Below are 25,036 nucleotides of genomic sequence, written 5' to 3'. Positions count from 1 at the left end.
GGGGGCTTCATTTAAAGACCAGATCTCACCAGGTAAACTTGATCGGATCTTTGATGCCCTTTTTGGATGGGCCTGCCCAAGTGGAATACTGTTTTATATCTCAAAAAACATGCAAAGGATAAAGCGCTTCTTCGGAAAATCCTTTTGTGCTTGTTTCCTCACATGAAGCCAGTGCAGCTTCAAGAGGAAGGAGTGCCAAAGAGCAGGTTGACTCCCCCTCCCCGGGTCCCAGTTGGTGCTCTCACAAACAGCTGACCTCAGCGCTGTTAGGGAGCAAGGTCTTTTCCGGGTCCTCCGAAATGCACGGACGCCAGCCCTCCAAGGGGCAGCAGCCACAACTCACAAAACCGGCCTCTGAGAACGCAGCTGTCTCAAGTGGACAGTGCTCGAGGCGAAGCTAAATCCTCACCGTGTGGTATCCACACTGTGTGCGTGAGTGTGTGTGCGTGCAAGCACACGACTGCTGCTCGGAACCCTCTTTCTTGCCTCAGACATCAGACAGCCTTCATGTATGTTCGCACATGTGTGTGTATCTACACACATATGGGGGAATGTGTTGCGCATTCTAAGTTGACAATATCTGATGACTTAGGCTGCAGTGGCTGGTCGGGAAATTGAACTAAACATCTGGGATTTCAAGCCCATAAACACCAAAGCTGAGAGCAGAGCTCTCAGTGCTGCCAAAGAGCTAATAAGCTGCGTCGTGCGGAGGGCGCTCGGCCGTCTCCTGGACCAGTCAGTGAACGCCACGGATTCCCCGGGCTTCCACTGAGCACAGAGACCTGACCTAAATGCTCTCCAGTGGGCTGATAGGGGCAAAAAGAACCCCAAAACTCTTCCTTTGGGGGCTTTATAATTTAAGAGAGGACAGACAGGGAAGACACGAATAAATTCCTTTAAATCTAAGGGACAGAAATGCACTCTCTAACAAGCACTGAAGGCTGCGCTTATTTCTGTCAGTGTCACAAAAAAGATTGGACTCCAAATATCCTGCAAATAACGCACAGAGAGCAACAGAGATGGGGCACCATTAGCATATTCCAGCACCATACACATGTTTAATGGGAATATCGAGAAGCATAAAGAGTTATTAATCGAGGTAAAGATACACGCCTCGCCTTGGGGTCCTAACGTGTGAAAACTGGTGTCAGGGCCTTCCCTAGTGGGAAACAGGAGGGTGTGAATGCGTGATGTCCTTGTGAAAGCTAAATAAGCCACCATTTGGGAACAGCCACTAATGAGTCTGCAGCGAGGAAAATGAGTCCAAACAAATCATTACAGAGAGTACAGATGCATCCTGAGCAATGAATCTTCTCGTCGCTCCTGGTAAGGCTGGTTAAACCATTGCACACCAACAAGGAAAACGCCAGCACCGTGGGCAAAGGGTGACCGGTCAATGGAGGGAATTGCCAAGCCCAGTGTGGAGTGTAGGGGTGGGCCAGAGTGACAAGAGCCTGCAAGATTTCTTGAAAGAGTAAAAGTTTGGGCACTTTTGAAGTAGGGCTCGGCAAAGAGGAAGGATATTCAGGGATGGAACAGCCGATGTCAGCCGATTCAGAAATGGAAAACATCATCGGCAACATAGGGTAATAGGTGGTACTGAGAACTTTTAATCCTCCAGCCTTACAAAAGCCCCAGGAAGGAGAGATCATCCCTTTTAACAAATGAGAAAGTTGGAGAGCAGAGAGCTGGATAACTGGTCCCAGGTCACAGCCAGTCCAAGATGGATTCAGGAGTCAAACCAGGTCCCTTGGGTCCAGAGGCCGCCTCTTAACCAGGGCCCTGCGGTTGACTGGGGGTGGAGGCAGGGAGTGTTGATCTGCTCCTTTGCTCACCAAAAAGGGCAGCGGGAGCAGTCCCTGCAGTAACATTTCGGGGCTTGAAATCCCAAATGTTTAGTTCAGAGCAGTTCAGGATGCAGAGAGGGTCTGGCGAGCTGGCGTTGACTGACACCAGAGGGCAAAGGGCTCAGTGGAAATCTCGTATCTACAATCACGCCCTCTCACAGACACACCTGAAGAGGTTTCACGAAAATATCGTTTCTTAACCCACCAGACCTACTATTCCTAAGTGTAAAGCAGCTGTGAGTAGGAAACATTCACACCAGGCATGCAACACAGGGCTACCGTTCTTTCAGGAAAGTAGAAAGGAAAGACTTCAAAGTTGCTCATCATCAAAGAAAAATTTTTTTTAAACTCAAGCATCTATGAATCCACAAATAGAAGGGACCCACTGCTGGGGCTCAGCCTGTCATCCCCCCGCTTCGTCTCCCCCGGAGAGGTGCCTCGTTGCTGCATTTGAGAATGAGGACCACAGGGGAACAGACACTTCTCCTGCTGACTCACCGGGGGACCTTATGTGACACATTCGCTTCCTGGTTTCCTCTCCCCCAAACGAGGGATGTGATTCTTGTCCCAACACCTTGTGTCATAGAGCAAAAGCAGACCTGGTCCGGCAGGCACAGCCTGGGGGCCATAAGCCAACCCCGCTGCCTGGGTAAGCCGCCTCTCCCTCAGGGCTCAGCTTCCTCCCCTGCGATGTGAAAAGCCCTGATCGGTGGCTCCGAACCATTCTAGAGCAGCAGTGATGTTTATAAGCACGATGGAAGCCACAATCTTCTCTCCAGCAAAAAAATACACAGAAAGATGATTTTGAAAGAATTTTTGAATCCTTATGGATTTGAGGACCTCAGACTGAGAACATCTTGCTAGATAAATGCCACATTAACCTTTGTTTTCATAACCCATGGGACCGGTCCCACTAGGAACACAGGATGTTTGCCGTCCCCGGGATGATGCAACTGACCAGATCTAACAGGACCAGTGATGGAACCTCAGTCTCCAATGAATACGGCAACACTGATTAACAGATCACCAGCCACGAGAGCTTTCAAAATATCCCCAAGATGTCACTGGAGATGACTTGGTTGAATTAGCACAAACAGGCAAATCCTCATCTGCTCAGCACAGAAAACTTCAAATCCCTGGAAAAACACTTTCTTTCTAAACCCCGGTCACAAAACAGAAAACAAAGAGTAGTCAACGATGTGTCTTCACTAGGTTCTAAACATGCACAAATGAAATCAAAAGGCAGATCAAAAGCAGGGAAAGAGGAGGATCTTTACTTATATTTACTTATGTTTCTCCTTCCTTCTTGTTTCCCAGAGAATCCGCATAATTTGGGGAAGAAGAAATTAGCAACACGAGTGTGACAATGCTTGCTAAGAACTTGTTTCTGTTTCTTTCATCATTTACGGGACGAGAATGGCTTCCTTTATATAATTAACGCTGAATTTGAACTTGAACTAATTACTCAACATTGGTTAGCATCCACTCTGGCACCTAGAGAAGCCAGGGCCCGTGGAGGCCCTTCTTGACAGTCACCTGGAAATTCAAGACAGAGCCAAGGTGGTTCTCCCAGTCCTGGCAAAAGTCACCCCAGCTCACAGACATTCAAAACTAAACCTATCCACAACCCTCACCTGTTTCCTTTTTGTAAAGCTGTAAACATAACTACATTAAAGACCATTCCCCAAAGAGAAAACATCCCCAATACTTTTAACACGCCTATCCTTTGTCCCTACCCCTTGCCCAGTTCATGCATGTTTATGTTTTGCCTTTTTGCAGTCAGGCCAAATGGTGAAGAGAACAGATGCTGGATCACACTGGCTGCTGTGGGATTGTGGCTCTGTCAACTGTGGGATCATGGCTCCATCAACTCTGGGATTGTGGCTCCGTCAATTATTAGCCATAAGGCTTCAGGCAAATGCTGTCTCTGCCTCAGGGCACAGTGCCTGGCACAAGAAAAGTACAATTTCATATTTCACTTCTTTCACTTAAAACACAGAAATATCTTCCAAATTTCTTAGCCTCTAGTTTCTAATGGCTCAAGGGCATTTGGCTTATTTCTAAGGCTATTGTTTGTGAAACCATTTCTTTTTTATTCGTTTGAAGGGTCATTCTTTCTTTTCCAGATGCTAAAAGGTGCAGTGCCTCTCTTCTGCCACATGGGGGCATGCTCTTTCTGCTCCCTCCCACCAAGAATGGGCACCCACCAAAGGAAAGTACCGCTGATTTCAGACACTAATTCATTATTTATGGCTTCATGATTCGTATATACCATTGGAACATGTAAGAGGGGCTGACCTATCTCAGGAAAAAGAGCTTAGCACATGAGCTCCGGTGGAGCTGTAGCACACACTGCATTTTGCAAATGCAAATGCAGGTATATGCATTTGAAAATAAACAGAGAAAATTCCCTTCATTTACCCCTTGCTCCCTTTCCACCTTCCACTACCCACCTCTTCAAACTAATTTTGGCTTCAATTTCCCAAAAAAGGAGAGGCGTCAGTTGAAATGGAGAGAAAACCAAAAATAATTAATTCTTGACTTTTGATCTTTCTAGGGACCAAGTCCTGGTGGTGTGGGGAGCAAAAGGATTTTCAAGGGGGTGATTCTGACTGTTTAACATTTCTGCCTTAAATGTTGTCTTTTGACCCCACTGGACACTTGAGATGGGAGTCAACTTCAGGAATTGGGAAGGTGGGAGCGCTGTGGATTGGCAATATGATGCAGTCAATCGTTTGTCAAGAGCCAATAAAAAGAGGGAAGGAAAAATGATGCTCATGATGCCTTCCCGGGGAGAAATTCCTTAGCTTCTCTGAGCCTCACAAGGTGACTCACTCAGGAGTGTCCTTAGATCCTCCAAAACCCCTTGGCATGGCCAACACATATGCTGCAGACATGAAGTCTCATCATAAAACCAGCAGCAGAGCATTCATGTAAATTTTATCCATTTAATAAGTTGAATGGGTTTAAGTGGTCAAGGCGGGGCTGGTCAGCCACTTGGTCCATCTCGCCATTGGGCAAGTGACCCAAATAAAATACTCCTGCCAATAACCTCATTTCTGATCATAAAGATATAAATGCACATTAAAGCCACCATGGAAACCCTAAAAGTATGCAGAAGAAAATTAAAATCACAGATAATCACCTCACCTAAAAAAATAATATTTAGAGTCTGGTGTACTTCCTTCCATGCTTTCCCATGTGGTTTTACATAACTGAGATATCATATTATACAACCGTAGACTGCTTTTCATTCCCACTAAACACAACACAAGCATTTCCTCCATATGATTAAAAACCCATACAAGTATTTCAAGCAATACAAATTATATTTACATTCTCATACCATTGGGCATGTAGGCTATTTTAAATTTTTTTCCCCATAAATATCACTGCAAAAACTTAACCTATATAAACAATCAGGACTTTGGACAAAGTTCCCAGAAGTTGAACTGCTGATCAAACGGCCTTGATGCATCTGTCTAATTAATTTCCAGAAAGGCCAGGCCATCTACACTCCTGTGAGCAGAGTCTACAAGTTCTCATGCCATTTCTTAGTCAGCCTGGGTATTTCTCATTTTAAAAATAAGTGTATTCATTTATGGGGGAAATGACATTTCCCTCAATTTGTATTTCTCTGACTATAAGTAAAGTTGAACAATTTTCATAGTTTCAGGCATATTTTTTTCCTCTCTTGTGAAAGATCTTCCGTCCAAACGAGGTCTCTTTAAGTGATGATAATGTGATTAGCTAACTCCTTACAGACACGGGTAATTTTCCTGTGATCCACTTAGGTTTGTCAGTGACTAATGAGACCTTGCTGGCAGCAGCACATATTACCGCACAGCAGACAGATGTTTCCACCTGGCCAAGTTGGAGTTTCAGCCTGTATTTTTCAAATTCCTTTTTGAGAGTTCAAGACATCATAGTTCAGCCTTTTTTAAAAAAAAGCGTTAGCTGCTTTATTTATCCACTATCTGATATGGTCCCAAAAGCTACTTTTCTCTCTCAATATGAAACAACACTCTTCAAAAGTAGAGGATATCGGGGCTGGCCCTGTGGTGTAGTGGTTGAGTTTGCGTGCTCTGCTTTGGCAGCCCGGGGTTCGCAGGTTCAGATCCCGGCCGTGGACCTGGTGCCACTCATGACACCACGCTGTGGCAGCATCCCACATAAAACAGAGGAAGATTGGCACAGATGTTAGGTCAGCCACAATCTTCCTCAAGCAAAAAGAGGAAGACTGGCAACAGACATTAGCTCAGGGCCAATCTTCCTCACTAAAAAAAAAAAGTAGAGGCTATGTAAGAACTTCTCTTGCTTTCTTAGTCTTTCTCTCCACAACCCTGGATTCTCGTAAGCAACACAGCAGCTTTGCAAACAGTACATAGAGCAAAGAGGATCCAGTGCGTACAGGACCTTGCTAGAGTTTCCAGATTTAGCAAATAGAAAGACATGGTGCTCAGTTGTATTTAAATTTCAGATAAAACAAAAATTTTAAGTATAAGTATGCCCCCAAACAGTGCATGGGATATACTTATACCAAAAACTTTTCACTGCTTATTTGAAATTTGAATTTAACTTGGTATCCTGTATTTTATCTGATAGTCCTACTTCTGCCCAACTTAGGGTCTGAGTTCTAGGAGGGGGACAAGGTGGGCGAACTGACTGCACTTGACTCTGATAGCAGCCATGCATTCGTCTCAGTGCAGAACCTTTCAAGGATGTGCTGCATGAGTCATTATAACCCAGGGCAGGAAAAGATCCCATTAGAGACCAAGGAAACTTCACGGAAAGATAACTGAAGTATTTATTAGATTTAGTTACTAAGCTTTAGGCAGAGAAGCATCTGGAGTTGAAGAAACATGCTGATAAACTTACTTCCAATCTTTGTAACTATAATTGACATCCCCAGTTATCATTCTAATAATCACAAGCCACGTGCTTTTCAGAGGGTCAAATGCTGCCTGTGTAAGCAGGCTGACTCGATTCTCTTGTCTTTTCAGTCAGCGCCTATTTTCCAGGCATTGAAAGCAATCCATGCCTTACCTTGGATGCTTATGAATAAGCAATTGCTTAGCGACAACACAGACACAAATAGATTTGCATAATTGGTAAAAAAATTAAATGTACATTAGAAGAAGAGATGGGTTCACTATTAGCTAAAGATTTCTCATCCATTAAGCAAACCACCCACTAAAACGTCGCTTGTTCCAAATAGCTAAGTAAGGTAATCATTTCTACTCTCAGTCAACAGAGCCAAAATTTCCAGCTAGATTAAAACGCCCACCTACCAGGTCAGCTCTTCTACTTTAAAGGGACAAACAACTACTTTATCAATGTGGACTCACTCCTGATGAATTAATTGTGGTCGAAAAATAAATCCCAGGTGGACACCAGAGCTGTCTCTACAGTTCTTCTTGGCCCGCCCTGCACAAACGCCCCACTGGGAAGGACCACCATAGGTTCTGGGGGTCCACCAGCAGAAGGCATTTGCTTTAAAAGAGTCCCGGCACACTCATTAGAGAAAGGGCATTTGGGGGAACACCATGCTTATAAGAGCTCTGGAAAGGACTCGGCCTCTCCCACAAAGACGGTAGCTCCTTGCTTAACGTATAAGCTGTAAATTATCAGGTCAGGGAGGAGGCATCTAAGAGAACAGCTCCTATTTCAGGCTCACGTCCAATTGTTAATATTAACTGAATTGTGATTTGGCTCACTTTCGCCACTGACATTATGCAGCTCTGCCATCTCCTGTAATTCTGAGAATAAAGACCACCAGACCACTGGATCTCCGAGTGGGGAGTGGAGCCCATCCACGGCAGGCTCACGGTGGCAGCACCTCAAACACTGACTCCTGGACTCCGCTCTGGCTGCTACCAAATCAGAACCCCTGGAAGAAGGGCCCAGGAACCTGCACGGTGCAAGCCACATGACCCTCCACTCTCACCCCAAGGTAATTCTGACACAGGCTTAATTTTAAAAATTAATGTTTTAGACCACCCAACTACAACTTAGTCGAGGTCCTTCCTCTGTACTTCAATTTACTTCAGTCCAAATATTACTGCCTAATTAGGTGTCTCAAAGCAGCAGACAGGGATGTACCTGAGCCTCATTAACAGCTGGGCACTGAAGGACAGATATTTCTCTTTTCCAAACACACAGTGGGAAAGGCACAGGAACTTAAAACTAGAAGGTGAAAAGTAACTGAATTGTCTTGATAGCAACCATCAACTCCCCACATCAAATAGAAACCCTCTTTTTTTCTTAGAGGCTATGGGCCATCACAAGGAAATGCAACCACCAGCAAAGAATTGAGAGAAAAACAAATTCCCCCAAACCAAGGCAGTCTCTCATTTTTCCCTACGTCCATATAGAGTCTGTGTAGGGTCTGTGTGGGGTCTGTATCTATATAATCCTTCCCCCTATCTATATCTAGCACTTTCAGTCTTATCCTAAGAGTCGGTCTCCAGGAATCAAAACATGACAGGATTAATGAAAACTTTTAGCTGCTATAATCAAGAGAGTATCCATATTGCCAGTATTAACAAAGAGTATTATATTCCGCAAATTACAATAGGAAAACAAAGTCTTTCTTTTGTCAAAGCTGCACAACTCAAAGGAAAATGTGCTATAAAAAGGCTTAAGTGAGACTGAAATTCCATCAACATTTCTTAGTTTATGGCTTTTCTTGCTTTTCAGGATGCAAACAACTGATAATCGCTGGAGATATCAACACAGGAAGAATGATAAGCACAAGGCTGAAGGTTCAGTTTTTGCTTTTTGTCTTTGTTAAAAGAAGGCTAAGAGACTTCGCCTAGATGCGAAGGAGAATTTCCGGCCCTGTCTGGCTTCAGTAGGGAGAGTTAACCGGGCATGGTCCTCGGTGGGGGCAACAGAAGCCAACTCATTCATCGGAAGGGTACTGAGGGGCTCATGGAACCAACTCAGGAAGGCCACAGAACCCATCCTGGAACCCAGACAGGGCCAAGGGCGACCACAACCTCCTGCTCCATTGACAAAATGCCACCATAACACCCTCGGGGTGGCACCTCTATCCCCAATGCCAGACACCAAACGCCCCAGCTTAGTTCTTGGCCCAGAATACTGGCCACTCCTGCTGGAACAGCTGTCCCCTTTGCTAGCAGACCCATCCAACTGACCAAGCCAAGGTCACCACTACCTGAAGAGAGGCTGGAAGTCCAACTCCTATCCTGAAAGACAGGCTCTGTCTTCCACCAAGACTCAAAAAGTGGAGGGAAGGGAGAGTCCCAAACATAGTCAAAGGATTCAGGAACTAAGCAACTAGAGGGGGAGAGAAGCGAGAGAGGGAAGGAAGGAGTAGGGAAAAGCCACCGTAGGAAGGCTGATTCATGTCCTTAGACAGCCAGGTCTTCAATATACTTGTCTACACTAAATTTGCTCCAGATTTTCGTCTCTCTTTAGAAAGACACAATTAAATGAATGGCATCATGGCATAGACATCTCGGGCCAACTCTATATCCAATTTTTGGTACAAAACCCTAGGAAAGTCCCAACCTCTAAAGGTTTTAGCTTCTTCCAACTGCAAATGAGCTGAATTAGACTTCGGGGCCCCTTTCAGCGCTAACACTCCATGCCTCCAGAGACAGCCTCTGACACAGCTGGCCAAATGATGGCTCATCCCCAGGGAGTAGAATAGAGTGGCTATTTCCGGTGCCAGTGTTTACAGAACTCTGTTCTAAGCCAAGAAATTCCCCAAGATGAGCCTCTGGGCCAGCACATTCCAACTGTTCATAAAATAAGAAAGTCCACTAAATGAGAAACAGATTCATTAGCCCAGAGGAATGGACATCTCTTTGTGCCCTAAAATAAAAAGCACTATTTTCCCTTAAAATTTATTAAAATATTTTCTGACAATACAAAAATTCTCAGACATTATAGGAAATACAGAAAATACTGATAAGCACAAAGAGGTGACCACCTTCAAGAAACCCTGACATCTTTTTTTTGTATTTACACTATTCGTGTGTAGACGAACACACACACACACACATATGTACACATTTTTTAAATTGGATCATACTGTTTTGAAACACAACTTTACATAGCAATAAAGCTTGAACATATTCCACACTATTATATATTCTCCTGTATCAATGGTTCTCACCGAATTTCCTTTAGCTACCAGAAGTCAAGATGAGCACAATGTAGAATTTCCAGTAGCCAAATGGAGAACCAAGAATATATACTCAAGATGTTTTGTTATTAGAAGACGTATTTATTGTCCAAACCATTTCAGAGTCAGGCACAATCAGTTACTTTCCTGGCCTCTAGCAAGCTTTGGTGTTTAGAATAGTAAAAGCTAGCTAGACAGGAATTATAAATCGTCACTTAAAAATTGGCCAAATGTTGCTGGAACTTGAAAGGGCCAATACTTCTTGTCCTGAGGCTTCTGTGATGTGAATGCTACCTTTATGAGTGGTTTCTGAGCCCTTCCTTCTTCGGGCTCAGTTTAAATGGTATATTTCAATCCTATGTCTGTAAAACAGGATTTGAAATAATTCCATGGCTCTTTCAAATCCTATTTTACAGATAAGGAGTGGGTTAGCTCTGAGACCTACCCTGACATTCTTCCTTCCAATTAGCCGCCCAGCCATTCTTCCTAACTCTGGCTTCTTCATGTAAGTGCCCAGTCTTTCCTCTTGCTGGGTGGAGCATGGAATGCTTCCTCCTCACTCCTCTTGTTTCCATGAGGGATTTTTTCCTAAATACGCTTGGCCTTTTGTCTCACCCTTCACCCCTCCGCATGGGGCCAGAATGAGGTTCTTGAGAGATGACTCTGCGCGGAGAAACCAGACATGCGTGGTTCAGCCTCCTCACTCTTCCCTTGAGTGCTAGGGGGCCCGAAGGTGGCACGTCTTCTGGTCTAATCCTCGTGCTGCGAGTTTTACAGGGTCCAGAGCCCACAGGGCCCCACAGATGTGTCTGTGAGTTGGCGGGTAAGTCAGCCTAATTCTGTGGTTCACCATTGTGAATCCCACTGTTGACGGATATCAAAGCCACTTCCTCTAATCTAATCTTCACTGGGAATGAAGATAAAATTTTTCTTTCCATCTGCCTCCTTTGCTTCTTACAGTTGATTCATGAACTTGGATGGGGAAGACCGAGGTGTTCAGCCTTAGACCTCTAGAAACTCAACACCCCGACTCTAAACCTGATCTGGTCTCCAGAGCACAGTGGTCAGTTCAGGGGTGGACTTAGGATTCAAACCAGCCAATCAGAGTCCTTGGTCTGTGCATACTGCCCTGTGGACACTGCCCCGTGGATTGATGTTCAGCCACACCAAGCAAAGACAAGGGGAATGCACGAGGTGGCGACGTCATCTCAGTGGTGCCAAGTTCCCCATTCCAGACCCTGAGGCCTCTTCCTGAAGCTCTCCCTGATTCCATAAGCTTTCAATACCCCTCCCACTAGTGAGCTGATAAAATCTCTTTGGCTTCAGCTGGTTGAGCTGATTCCTGTCATCAGCAACCAAAAAGGTTCTGACTAAAATAAGAAAATCCAGACTAGAATATTGAGTGATCTTGCTAAGGATGATGCAGGTATAAAGCAGCAGGATGGGGGGTCAAACCCAGGTCTCCTGACTGCCAGTTCTGGGCTGTTTCCACCAACCACACCTCCTCAATATCCTTCCCCTCCAGCCTAGCCACCACCTCCACTAAAAGGCCTCCCTCGAGCTACTCATTCTCCGAAGCATTTGGGGCATGAACACTTCCTTCCACCACGCAGACGCCTCAAGATGCATCTGACCACCTGCCACTCTGGCGTCCACTGTGCTCACTCTACATGGCACCCCCTCACCTCCAAGTGGGGACAGAAAGAGGTTTCAGGGAAAATCCACCTGCTCTAGGAGCCTCACAGTCATGGAAGTCTCCTGAAGGGACTGGATTGGTGCTTCACAAAACTGGCCTCATATCGGAATCATCTGAGGAATTAAAAAATCCAGATCCTCAGCTCTAGCCATAGACCCATGGGATCAGCATTTTTCGGGGAGGAGCCTGCCAATGTGCATTTGTAAAGGGCTCTGGGGTGCGGCTCATGCAGCTGGTCCACCAACTGGCATACCAGAACCACCGGAGCATGCAACGTCAGTGATTCTCCCAGCAGCGGTTCTGAGACTGTCCCGTTTCATCAGCCATGATGCCAGGTGCCCTTCCAAGACCAGCCTTGTTGGAGCACTCATGACCTCCAGACACCAGGGCAGTCTCAACTCTTCAGCCATCTTGTATTTTCCAAGCCTTGCCTAGCCCTGGTCTCTGCAAGAACCCTGCAATTACAAAGTAATTAGCTAGCTTCAAGTGACTATTAACTCTGCAGGCTTCACCCCAGGCTGCAGAACAAAATAGACATCTGAGGGCAAAGAGGACTCGAACTTGACCTTCAGACCCAGACTCAGGTCCATCTTCTCCCCAGGCTTGCTGCCCTTGCAAATCACCAGTTCTTTACAATGGTCCCCGGGTCATGAGTTCTGGCAGATTAACCACTCTGCCCAGGAAAGCAGCCAATCTTCTTGACCTGGCCAGTCCTGGTCCTTGGTCACCAACATTTCAACCCTGTCCAAATCCTATCCAGAGAAGAGTAGGTTTAGGGATGAAGGAACCTATGAGAGAAGAAGCGTGTGCAAGTGGGCACAGGACCCACCTCTGCCTTCCTCTTCTTTCTCACAGGCAAGCCCTTCCTCACCAAGACCAAAGGCTTCCAGATACTGAGCAGATTCAAGAAAATCACATAGAGAACGACAAGGGATCATGTGGGGATGGGACGGGTGGGTGAGCTGCATCTCAACAGATGAGTTTACTAACCAGGATGAATTCCAATAGATAAAGTGTGGGAGCAAATGGGAAACCACTCCACAAGGATCAGCAGAGAAAGTCCCTCTTCTGGCGGAGAGGATGTAAGATATTCTGCCACAGAGAATCTGCAATGAGCAGAAGCACTTGTATGCTTTTGGTTGAAAAGAACCTCTCTGTTAGCATAACCTACAAGCTAGAAAGATGAAGCCTTGATGGGCATTCATAGTTAGGTGGGCTCATTTCCAAGCAGCATGGGCTTATAAGTAAGGAGCAATTAGCATATCATTGAGAGGCAAATAATTTACACATTATTAAATGCAGCTAAATGCTTGTCTCCAGAAGTTTTTCTTAATTAGCTAAATATTTCCCCGGCAATATTTTCACGCTATTAATCTGTACAAGAAACATTTCCAACAGAGGGCAAAGGTAAATTTCAGCATAGCCACCCATGCTGTTAGGAAAAAGACGACTTCTACAAGAATGGGGTCCCAACTAACAAAGAAAAACCACTCTCCCAACTGGGTGTTCTCCATGAAAATGAACCCAAGTCACATCACATCATATGATGGCAAACTTCTGCCAAGGGTGGGGAGCAGACTGAGGAAAGAAAAACCTGCGGGCACAACTAGAGCGGCAGGATGGTGGAAATTCCTGGCGAGTCTTGCACTACGTTGCTAGTTTGCCACCATCCCCCCATTCACTAGATCAGCAAATGTGATTCAGACACGGAAGCCGTCTGTGGCCCTTGCCAGGATTAACACAGAAGAAAGCTACACCGGCTGAGAGTCCCAGAAGTTTCCCGTCACTCACCATGTCAGCAAATGCATTCTGTGTGTGTGTGTGTGTGTATGTTTGAAAGAAAGAGACAGAGAGAATATGCACTTGCGCCCACATGCAGACCATGATCAATTTATTTGATTAGAGGCGGTCTGGCAGTTTCTCCCAATCCTCTTCTGGGGACTGTCAATCAAGGCAAAGGACGGGTGGTGGGTGTGGGCAGGCAGGGGCACAGGTGGACACAGCCTAAGTTGCTGGTGTGCTGGCTGAAGGTGTCCAGTCCTCCAGCAGGCACGAACCAGGGCGACAAAGGGAAAGTCCTTGGCTGGCAGGCTCTCTGGCACTTTCCGCTTTTCTTACCTCTTCAGGCTTCTCTCTTTCCCTTTTTCTCCAAGGTAATGACACAGAGGACCCACCGTGTCGCTGCGTAGAAAGGAGCAGGGAAGGCTGGTTCTGGAGAACGAGACCCTGCGGACGCTCACTCTAAAGCGGTGGTCCCCCACCCACCCAGGTTGCTCTCCCAGCCCCGCCATTTCCTGGTGATGCAGCTTTGGAGATGCCACTTGATGCCCCCTATGCCTCAGTTGCCACATTTGCCATATGGGGATGATGGTATTACCCCTAAACGGGGATGCTATTATTACCACAGACTGCCGTGGAGTAGATGAGAGCAGGCGTGGACCGCCTTGTCTGGCACATAGCAAGGGCAACACACACCACGCTGTGGCAGTTCCCACAATGAACTTGTATTACATTTATAAAAGCATGAAAGAAAGGCTAAAGGTGTGCAGGGATGCTAATCTGTCCTTGACTTAAATCCAAAAGAGCAGGAGGTCCGCAGCGGAGGAGAAAAAAATTGCATTGTGATAGGATCTGGTGCGGAATCTTCAAGCACCATCAAATCCCCACGCCCCATGTCGGCAGAGTAGAAGCGTGCCGGGGCTTTTCAAAATTCCACCAGCATGCTGACATTTTCAACTTTCGGAAAGGATCGCTTGCTGCTAAAGATAATAGAGACTTCCCATCAATAAAAGGAGCCGACCGGTGCCCTCTAAGAGCGTCTATTTGGCTGTGGAACACAAAGTAACTTCCTAGTTTTTTTCTGTCCTTTTGTTCACTTTTTTTCAATAGTAGATTTCCTCATGTAAATGTAGTTTACTTAGGCTAATATTAACACCAGTTGGCATTTCCTAAAAGAATGTTACAACCAGGGAGATGGGAATAAAGCAGGTCATAAGCATCCCTAAAGTGTGCTTATCATCCAGAGAAAACTGCTGATTGATAGACAGATAGATAGATAGATAGATAGATAGAGGATATATGTACACACTCACATACATAAATACATACATGATCTATATATTATATATAGAATATATCTAACGCTATTTCATTAAGCCATTATATTTCCTCAGGTTTAATTTTTTTTCTTCTTCTTCTTCTTCCCAAAGCCCCTCAGTATATAGTTGTATATTGTAGTTGTGGGTCCTTCTGGCTGTGCTATGTGGGACGCCACCTCAGCATGGCCAGATGAGCAGTGCCATGTCCACGCCCAGGAACTGAACTGGCGAAACCCTGGGCCGCTGAAGTGGAGCGAGTGAACTTAACCACTCAGCCATGGGGCCAGCCCCAGCTTTAATATTTTTAAAAATTGTATATAGATACAATTTTTAGAAATTCACCTTGGAAAGGGAAACATAATGGTTTGACGAAATAGCATCAGACAGCTAATCGCCAGGAAGAATACGCACCACTCTTTACTCCCTGGATTTGACCATAAAGACAGGTGAGGAGGGAAACAGTCAGGAGGCAAATCCTGCTCTGGAAACCAATCAACCCATCAGAACGCAGCTCCCAGCAAGAGAATCTCATCTGTTTCTCTACCATTTCTGTCTGAGGCTTGGGAGCCACCACATCTTCACAGGGTGGCTGTGTTTGTGTAAGGAATCCAGTGGGCACTCTGCCGAGACGCCCGACTGACTTGGAGAGGGCTCCCCGTGGGTCCCAGGTGGGGAGGCTGAATTCTGGAGCCCCCGGCTTCCCGAGGCGGAAGTGTCGGGTCAGAAGGGAGGCTGATGGGCAAAGTTGGCTGTGCTGACCTGAGGTTGCTTGGAGCTAACAGAGCAAAGAAAGAGATTGGATCTGGCATAACAGGAATAAGAGAAATGAGAAACCAAATGGAGGGGGACTTATCAGGGAAATCGGTGTGGGGACTAAGGAGGCCTCCCTCGTGTTCAAGGGCGGGCCCCGCCTGGTGGAGAAGATTTACTGGGGCAGGGCAGAATCGTCCGCCAGGCTGGGAACACACTTTCTCATACAGTCCCTCCTGAGACAGCGACCACAGGGACAGGGGAAGGATGGCTTGGTTCCTAGCGGAAAACAAATGCCATCCAGCAGAGCTTCAGAGAAGGGGAGAGACATGGCTGCAGAGGGCCCTGTCTCCTTTCAGCTTTGGCTAAAAGCAGAAATGTCCTGTGAAAATGAAGGCTCCGGAAAGACAGACTCTCCCCAAGATGTTCAGATTATCACCGACCAGCACCGTGAAAAAGGACCACAGGGCTGGAGGACGAAGGATCAGTTATCCTCAGGACATTGCAGCTCTTACTACACAGAGAGAGGTGGGGGGCCGAGGCCACATGTGTGTGTGGGGAGCAGTCTGTGAGCAGCTGGTGGCGCAAGACCCAAACTGGGCCCAGGCCATGTTTAGAGTCTTTCACAGTGGTTCTCAAACTTGAGCATGCATGAACAAACAAATAACAACAAAACTCCCCACCTGGGGAGCTTGAGTGAAGTGCAGATTCTCACGCTCACTTGGGCAGCACAGATACTAAAATTGGAAAGACAGAGAGAAGACTGGCCTGGCCCCTGTGCAAGGATGACACCCAAATTGGTGAAGCATTACGTATTTTTGAAATAGGGAGTTCTAAACAATGGGCATAAAATTTCAGCAGAGCTGAAAGATAAGCTCTAGAGAGCTGCTGTACACATTGGACCTGCAGTCAACAGTACTGTATTGTACATGTAAAAATTTGTTAAGAGAGCCAGATAGAGAAAGACAAACTCTGTATGACTCCACTCATAGGTGGAAGTTAAACACAGAGACAAAGAGAACTGATCGGTGGTTACCAGGGGAAAGGGGGAGTGGGGGGAGGGCACAAAGGGTGAAGTGGTGCGCCTACAACACGACTGACAACAACGTACAGCCAAAATTTCGCAAGGTTGTAAGCTATCATAATCTTAATAAAAAGTTAAAAAAAATTTGTTAAGAGGGTGGATCTCATGTTAAGTATTCTTACCATAATAAAATTTTAAAAAGAAACATCACCTAAATAACTTTTATAAAAATCATATTTAAAATTTTTTTAAAGTGCTGATGCTTAGAGCTCATGGTCGACCTGGGCAGGGCTCAAGGGTCCGCAGGTATGACAGGCACTCTAGGTAACACAATTTAGGGGAGAAAGAAAGATCCAGGAAAACCGATTGAGAACAGATTCCCAAGCTCGTATGTCCAGCTCAGACCTCTCGCCAACCATCTACTGGGCTCTTCACTTGGGAGTCGTACCATCATTTATTCACCTCGCACCAAATGGAATACACCACCTCATGCCCAGGACATGTTCCTCCTGTTGTAATCTCTCTTAGGAAGACAGATTGCATCATCTCCTCCCTTTACCAAACCAGGAGCATGGGAACGAGCGCCAGTGGAGAAAGCCCATGGAACCCACTCTGAGAGACCCTGTTCTGAGAGGACACAAGGGGAACCCATGGAGAGACACTGGGTGAGTGAGTGCTAAGGGGAGGTGGCACAGAGGTGTGCTCTGCCCATAGGATAACCTGTGATGCCTTAGCGCATACGGTTCCTGAATCCAGTGAGCAGGAACAGAACATCCAACCCAGACGGAGCCGCCTAGCACATTTTCTGGAAGTTACTAGAGTGTAGCGTGAAACCACCTGAAGTGGCAAGTTCTCACCTCCCCACCCAAATCTGTCCTACATTATGCCACTGGAGCCTCGAGACTGCAGAGAAGTCTGGTCTAGGCTTAGCGGAACTTGTAGGACGGCCTCTGCCAGAGGCAGGTGGGGGTGGGGCAGCTACAGACAGCAGTGTGCCTGTTGCCATGGCAACCTGACCAATTGGGGATGGAGAAGAAGGTGCTCTGCCTAATTGAAATCCAGGCAACGTTTTAGCACAAACCCCAAGAAGTTCATGTTCAGTTAGGTTTTCTCCTATCCTCTTCCTTCCGTTTCTTTTCATGTCACCAAGTGGCTTTAAACCATCCACTTCCCCTCAAAAAAAATCGCCTCCAAAGATGGGGTTTTTGATAAACCACTGAGCTAAATCTCTCTCCCCAGTGCCACACTCAAGCACAAAGCAACCTAAGATCTCAGTTCTCGCTGTTCGTAGCCTTTCCATCGCCAGTGAAATTCTGTTTGCCCAAAAGATTCCTAGGACTGCGCTGGCTTCACCATCACCACCTCAGTGCGGCACCCGGGACAAATATTCTCACACTGCAATATGACTGAGAATCACCGAAGAAGTTTAAAAGACAGACTCCCCGGCCCCGTCCCAAGAGAGTTGATTTTGGCAAATCAGGGGCAGAGCATAAGCCTCTGTATTTTTTTCTAGCACCCCAGGGAATCCTGATGTAGAGAGATCAAGATCCACCCTGTGAGAAACGTGGACCAACAGATTTGGGCTTTTCCCATGGATTTGTCCTTTATAGGACAGGCTGAGCTCAAGCTGGACATCTAACGGCCTGCTGCTCACCAAATGAGCCTGGGCTGTGAAAGGGCTGACAGGGGACTCCCCCTCCCGCAATGGTGAGCGCCCAGCACATGGTTCCGAACATGTCGGATGCACATCACAACTCCTAGCGTCCTCTTCATCAAGGCCTGCCCTCTTCGAGTTCTGCAAGGTAGAACAGGAAAGGAAACACGCTCATAACCCACAAATATTCACAAATGGGGGAACTCAGCACTTATAAAATTAGTCCCCACTCAAAAATTCCCTCCCTGCCTAACAGCTTAACAGAAGTCCTAACCCAGCCACCTCTTATGTCAGGCTTGGAGATCGCGAACATTTGTTTATATTTTCATATTATTGTCAAATTTGTAGAAACGTCAAGTCAGATGCCTTGAAAAAGATGTAAGTTCGTGAAGCTCCAGGAAGTGATACTGAAGAGTGGCTTGCTGCCTGGCAGCACCTGGAGCACAGGGGACCTGGCGAATGACTGAAGATGACACTTAAGCATGACCGTTTTGCAGATTTAAATTTCTACCGGAGATATGTCTGTTTCCAGCAAGATTAAAGATTAAGATAAAACGAAAATCTCCCTCCGCAACCGCCTAGAAACGATGGATGAAATAAACAAACAAAAAAGGTTTTAAATACACATCCGAGCTTGCAATAAAGAAAGGGAACCGTTAACGATGAGGAAGCTGTAAACCAGGGCTAAACACCAAAACCAGTTCAGAGGCCGCCTAGAGTCCCACGAACAGGGTCTGGGTGTCCCTGTCCACATGGAGCAAAGACGAGGCCTTGGGACACACGAAGCAGCAGGAGAAATTCTACAAATGCCGGTCAGGAAATTCCGTCCCTATGTGGAAGGGCGGCCTGGAAAAAAATCCATCCAGCTGCACAGAGAGACAAAAAGGATGATCGCATGTTTCTGCCTGGTCTCTCAAGAAAAAAAATGCTTGAAAAGTAAACGCCTTGGGCTTACACCTTGAACAGGCTGGAATTCTGAATTTCTACTTTCTGTGGGCTAGGAAAACCCCCACCCAGACACTACTGTGAAAATCGGTTCCAGGCTAACGTTATTGCAAAGGGGTCTTCCAGAAACAAACACAAAACTACTCTGCAGGGCTCTCCCACAATCCAGGACCCTAGGAATCCTCAAGAAAAAACGCACCCCAGTAGAGAGGGATTGATGCTAAAACACTACAAAGCCTAGGAGAAAACTGTACACCACGAATGGGAGTCACTGAACACACACAGAGGGAGAAACATGGCCTTTCTAGAATAGACTTACAATTTAAAATATAATATAAAATATGCCTAACCTGATTAAAGACATAAAGAAAAGAAATTAAAACCTTAAGAAAAGAACCACATGAACAACAGAAAAGGCAGCCGGATTAAAAGGAACCCAATAAGACAACTAAAAAATAAAAACTATAGTCATTTCAATTAAACTTAACAGACAAGTTAAATAGGTTAGAATCAGCTCAATGACTAATCAATGAACTAGAGAATAGATCACAGAGAGATAAAGGATGGATGACATCAAGAAAAGTTTAAGACACATGGCAGATAAATAACAAATGTGGAATATACATCCCATAACTGTTGCAGAAGAAAATAAAGAATATGAGGGAGAGGTAAATTTTAAGAGAAAATTGCTAAAAAAAAAACTTTCCAGAAATAACTAATAATAATAATAAAATGAGTATTCAGTTTAAAAAAGCTCTGCAAGTCTTAAGCAGAACAATAAACACACGCACACACACAAAACCACATCACACTGAAACACAGCAACACTAAAGACAAATGAAAAAAATGTATCAGCAACCAGAGAGAAAGACAGAAAACTGAAATGAAGCTGCTGTCGTGTACATTTTATAATGCTTACAGAGAATACAACACGTAACACAATTCTTCAGTCTGATGGAATAATATTCCAAATGGAATAATATTGTCAAAGCGCCAAAGGAAATAAAAATTTCTGTCAACTAGACATTTAAATGCAACTCAAGTTTTCTTTTAAACAGCCAGAGAGAAATAAAGATATTTTTAGATGAGACTAAGAGATTTTACCCCCAGGGATCCTAAGTGAAGAAATAGTCAAGGAAGAAAATAGTTCTTAAGAAGAAGAGAATCCAGAAAGGAGTGCAATGCAAGGAGCAATGGGGAGCAAAGAAATCAGCACAAATGTTGGAAAACCAGAAGTAACCATTGATTATATAAAACATTATATTATACATAAATGGTAACAACTGATAAGCTGGACTTCATTAAAATTAAAAACTTCTGCTCTGCAAAACATAATATTAAGAACGAGAAGACAAAGAAAGACAGAGAAAAATCTTTGCAAAAGACATATCTGATAAAAGACGATTATCCAAAATATACCAGTGACTCTTAAAACTCAACAATTAGAAAACAAAAAACCTGATTAAAACATGGGCCAAAGACCTTAACAGATGCCTCACAAAAGAAGACATATAGACGGCAAATAAGCATATGAAAAGATGTTCCCTGTGATGTCATCAGGGAAATTCAAATTACAACAAGAGTGAGATACCATTACATACCTAACAGAACGGTCAAAATCCAGAACACTGGTAACACCAAATGCTGATGAGAACGTGGAACAATAGGAACTCTGATTCATTGCTGGTGGAGATGCAAAATGGCACAGCCACTTTGGAAGACAGTTTGACGGTTTCTTTCTGAGACCTTAACTATACAATTCAGCAATAGTGCTCCTTGGTATTTACCAAAAAAAGCTGAAGATTTACGTCCACACAAAACCCTGCACATTAATGTTTACAGCAGCTTAATGTTTATTAGCAGATTATGAACACACAATCACCAAAACCTGGAAGCAAGATATCCCTCAGTAGGTGAATGGATAAACTATGGTCCATCCAGACAATAGAATATTATTTCGCACTGAAAAGAAATGAGCTATCAAGCCATGAAAAAACACGAAGGAAACTTAAATGCATATCGCTAAGTGAAAGAAGTCAATCTGAAAAGGCTACATACAGTATGATTTTAGCCATGTGACATTCTGGAAAAGGCAAAACTACGATGACAGTAAAGAGATCAGTGGTTGCTAGGGGGTAAGGAGGAAAGAGGGATGAACAGACAGAGCCCAGAAGACACTTAGGGCGGTGAAAATACTCTATATGATACCATAATGGTGGATACGTGCCATCATACGTTTGTCTAACCCATAGAATGTACAACACCAAGAGCGATCCTTAATGTAAACTATGGACTTTAGATGATAATGATGTGTCCACGTAGCCTCATCAATAGTAACAAATGTACCACTCTGATGGGGGATGTTGATAATGGGGAGGCTATGAAAGAATAGGGGCGGGGGGTATATGGAGAATCACCTTCAGTTCAATTTTGACGTGAACCTAAAACTGCTCTACACAATCAAGGCTATTAGAAACACAGTAACAACACTAATGACTAATTTGGAGGTATCAAAAAAAAGGTAGAACTAAAATATTAGAAAAATAATAACATGGATGATGACAGGATACACCAAGTTGAAGCATGCCAAGGTCCTTAGATAGCTAGGGAGAAGGGTAAAGATACTGATTAAGTCTGTACATCAAGTCAACTATGTACGTTAAAAAAGTAAAGGTAGCCACAAAAAAGAAATTGAATTAAAAACTTCCAAACTAATAAAGGGTAAGGAAAGAAAGAGGGAGATATAGGAAAATCAATCAACCCAATAAAAGAAGGAAAGAAAACGCATGGTAAATAGAACAATATAACACATACAGAAGCAGGGGCCAGCACGGTGGTGTAGTGGTTAAGTTCACAGGCTCTGCTTTGGTGGCCCGGGGACTGCGGGTTCGGATCCCGGGCATGGACCTACACACCGCTCACCAAGTCATGCTGTAGCGGCATCCCACATACAAAATGGAGGAAGACTGCCACAGACGTCAGCTTGGGGACAATCTCCCTCAAGCAAAAAGAGGAAGACCGGCAACAGATGTTAGCTCAGGGCCAATCTCCTTTACCAAACCAAACCAAACAAAACAAAAATATGGAGCAGCAGCACAAATCTTGGACAAGACCATAGCAATGTCCACAGCATGTCTCCAAGGTGAACAGCCTCTAGCGCGCTGGATGAAGAGCACACACACACACACGTATACACAAACATATTAGATGCAAGACGGCATTATTGATAAAGACTATTGAAGGGGATCAGAATATGCTACCCCAAATATACCACTTTGGCATAAAGATTATACTGAGGTTAACGCAATTGAGACAGCAGACATAGGAGGTACTCTCTGACCTCTGCCCTTCTGCCTAAAAGCAGGGCACAAATTCCCCTTTGTAAAGATGACATAAACTTTCATTTGTAAAAGTGTCTCCCCAGTCTGTACCAGGAAGAGGGGAACACCACAGATGACTTGAGTCTGCATAACAAACCTCACTAAGAAACCCTTATCTACCATTAGTTTCTCCTGTATATTTATCTTCGCACAACTTATGGCCCCCAGAAGCCCAAATCTTTTTTTCTTTGTCTAGTCACTTCTCTACAATTTATCACCCTTTGTTAAAATGGTATATAAAATCTCAAGCCTAACCATTTCTTTGCGTTTTCATTTCTTTTCTGTGGAGCCCTCGTGCACGTAAAATGAAAAATAAAATTTGTATGCTTTTCTCCTGTTAATCCATCTTTTGTCAGTTTAATTCATAGGCCTTAGACACAAAATGTAATAGAGTAGAGAAAAAGCTTTTTTTCCCCTCCCCTATATTATCAAATTATTAAGGAACAAATAACCCCAATCCCATGCTAACTATTCCAGAGAATTAACGGGGAAAAAAAGAAGTAAAATTCTCCAACTCTGGATGAAGCTGGTATAGCCTTAATATTGAAAACGGAGAAACACAACATAAGAAATAAAAATTTTAAGCCATATTCACTTAAGAACATAGATGCAAAATACTATGGATATGAGGGAACTATTTTTAGTATCTATCAAAAATCTTTAGTAGGGGCCAGGCCCGTGGCCGAGTGGTTAAGTTCATGCGCTTCACTTTGGCAGCCCAGGGTTTCGCAGGTTCGGATCCTGGGCGGGGACATGGCACCGCTCATCAGATCATGCTGAGGTGGCGTCCCATATAGCACAGCCAGAGGCACTCACAACTAGAATGTACAACTATGTTCTGGGGGGCTTTGGGGAGAAGAAGGAAAAAAATCTATAGTAAACATCATATTAATGGTAAAAACAGAAATGTTCTCTTTGGCATCCATGTAGGAGGCAAAGTTCTAAAGTTGGCACCCAAGATATCCCCCTCCTCCTTGTGTACACTCCTTCTACAACCCCTGGGACTGTGAGTACAATGGATTCCACTCCTGCGATTAGTCAAAGTTGATCTAAGACAAGGAGATCAGGCAGCGGGTGTCTGGCTCTTTAAAAGAGAGAGTTTTCTCCAGCTGGTCCCCGAAGAGGAAGTCAGTGATTTCTCTAGGGCTAAGGCTCAGGCAGGTGCATTTGAAGGGGTCACACCCAAGTAAATGCCCCAGCGCTGTCATCCCCCAGTTTCACTTCCAGTGAAAGTGACGCAAGCAGCAGACAGCATTTGCTGACAGAGAAGGCCCTGGCGTTTGTCAGGATGTCCATTTGGAAGCATCTGGGATTACGAGCCAGATTCTTGCCGGGGAGGAAAAAAAAAAACCATTTCCTCTACCCTTCCAGGTTCTGCCATTGGGGTCTGGAAATTAACCTGACAAAGACAGATGAACAACAGAAAAACAGAGTTTATTAACATGTGCAGGGGGCAGAGTAGGAGAAGCTCAAAGGGGTGGTTAGAACTTGGGGCTTATGTAGCCTCTTAACAAAGAAAAACAAATTTGCAGAGAAATTGACACCACAAAGGAAAAGAGATGTGGGCTTTTAGGAGTGACACCCCGGGAAGGTAAATACGCGGGGGAACTAGGGAAGATGAGGGCTGTTTTAGTAAAGCCTGTTACATGGATTCCTCCCCGTGCCTCCTCTGGGCGGAGAAGAGCCTCTGAGGATGAAGAGTCCTCTGCCCTTCCTGATGTGGGGGGTGGGAGGCACCTTTCTCCTGGGAAATGTATGTCCTGCTTTCAGGTAGAAAGAGGGCAGTCAGAGAGCCCTTCCTGCATCTGCTGCCTCTCAAGTGTCTTCAGCTGCAAATACTCAATATGCCAAGGTGGGATATTCGGGGGTGGCACACTCTGATGCCCCTCCTTCTCAAATACTGGTGCACATGTTCAATAGGAGAGCCCGGGCTCCTTCCCCAGAGAGTCTGGCACTATGGGCCAGGGGCAGATTCATTTTTTAAAATTGCATGATTTTCTTAATATAAAAAGAACATAAAGAGGAAAAGAAAATGGTGTGTAGTCCCACTGCCCAGAGAATCTCTGCTGACATTTAAATGTATAAAAGTAACACAGATGGACGGTTAGAAATGCAAGCAGAACAGGAAGGGCCGAAATGAAAACTCAGAGTCTCGCTCCCCCAACTCTCTCTTCCCAAGGGAACCAGCGATCACAGATTCTACTGGATTCCACCAGGAAAAATATTACATTAATACCAGAACATATGTCCTTCTCAACAATTTTTTTTAACCCAAAAGGAATGGTATTATTTCCTGTTTCGTAGTTTGCTTTTTTGCTTAATATAACTTATAGATTTTTCTATATCCGCACTTAAAAAAACCTACCTTGTTTATTTAAATAGGTTTACAATAGGGAAAGAATCACATTTTCAATCAGTGCCTAAGGTGATTGTAATGTCAGGGGTGAGCAGAGCACACTGAGAACCCTGAGCTGGAGTACAGGTACG

At 44.8% G+C, this 25,036-nt stretch overlaps 1 protein-coding gene and 1 non-coding gene across 12 annotated transcripts in view; one reads left to right on the top strand and one right to left on the bottom strand.

Moving 5' to 3' along the window:
* The window catches only part of SLC39A11 (solute carrier family 39 member 11), a 352,088-nt gene that overhangs the window by 139,079 nt on the left and 187,973 nt on the right, over positions 1-25,036 (bottom strand). The window lies entirely within an intron of this gene.
* LOC111775827 (U6 spliceosomal RNA) lies at positions 16,260-16,366 on the top strand. Its single transcript, XR_002811806.1, has one exon. It is a non-coding gene; the product is annotated as a U6 spliceosomal RNA (small nuclear RNA).

This window comes from Equus caballus, chromosome 11, assembly GCF_041296265.1.
Source record: "Equus caballus isolate H_3958 breed thoroughbred chromosome 11, TB-T2T, whole genome shotgun sequence".
NCBI lineage: Eukaryota > Metazoa > Chordata > Mammalia > Perissodactyla > Equidae > Equus > Equus caballus.
The sequence above is the reverse complement of the archived record's forward strand: the minus strand, read 5'-3'. Positions and strand labels throughout refer to the sequence as shown.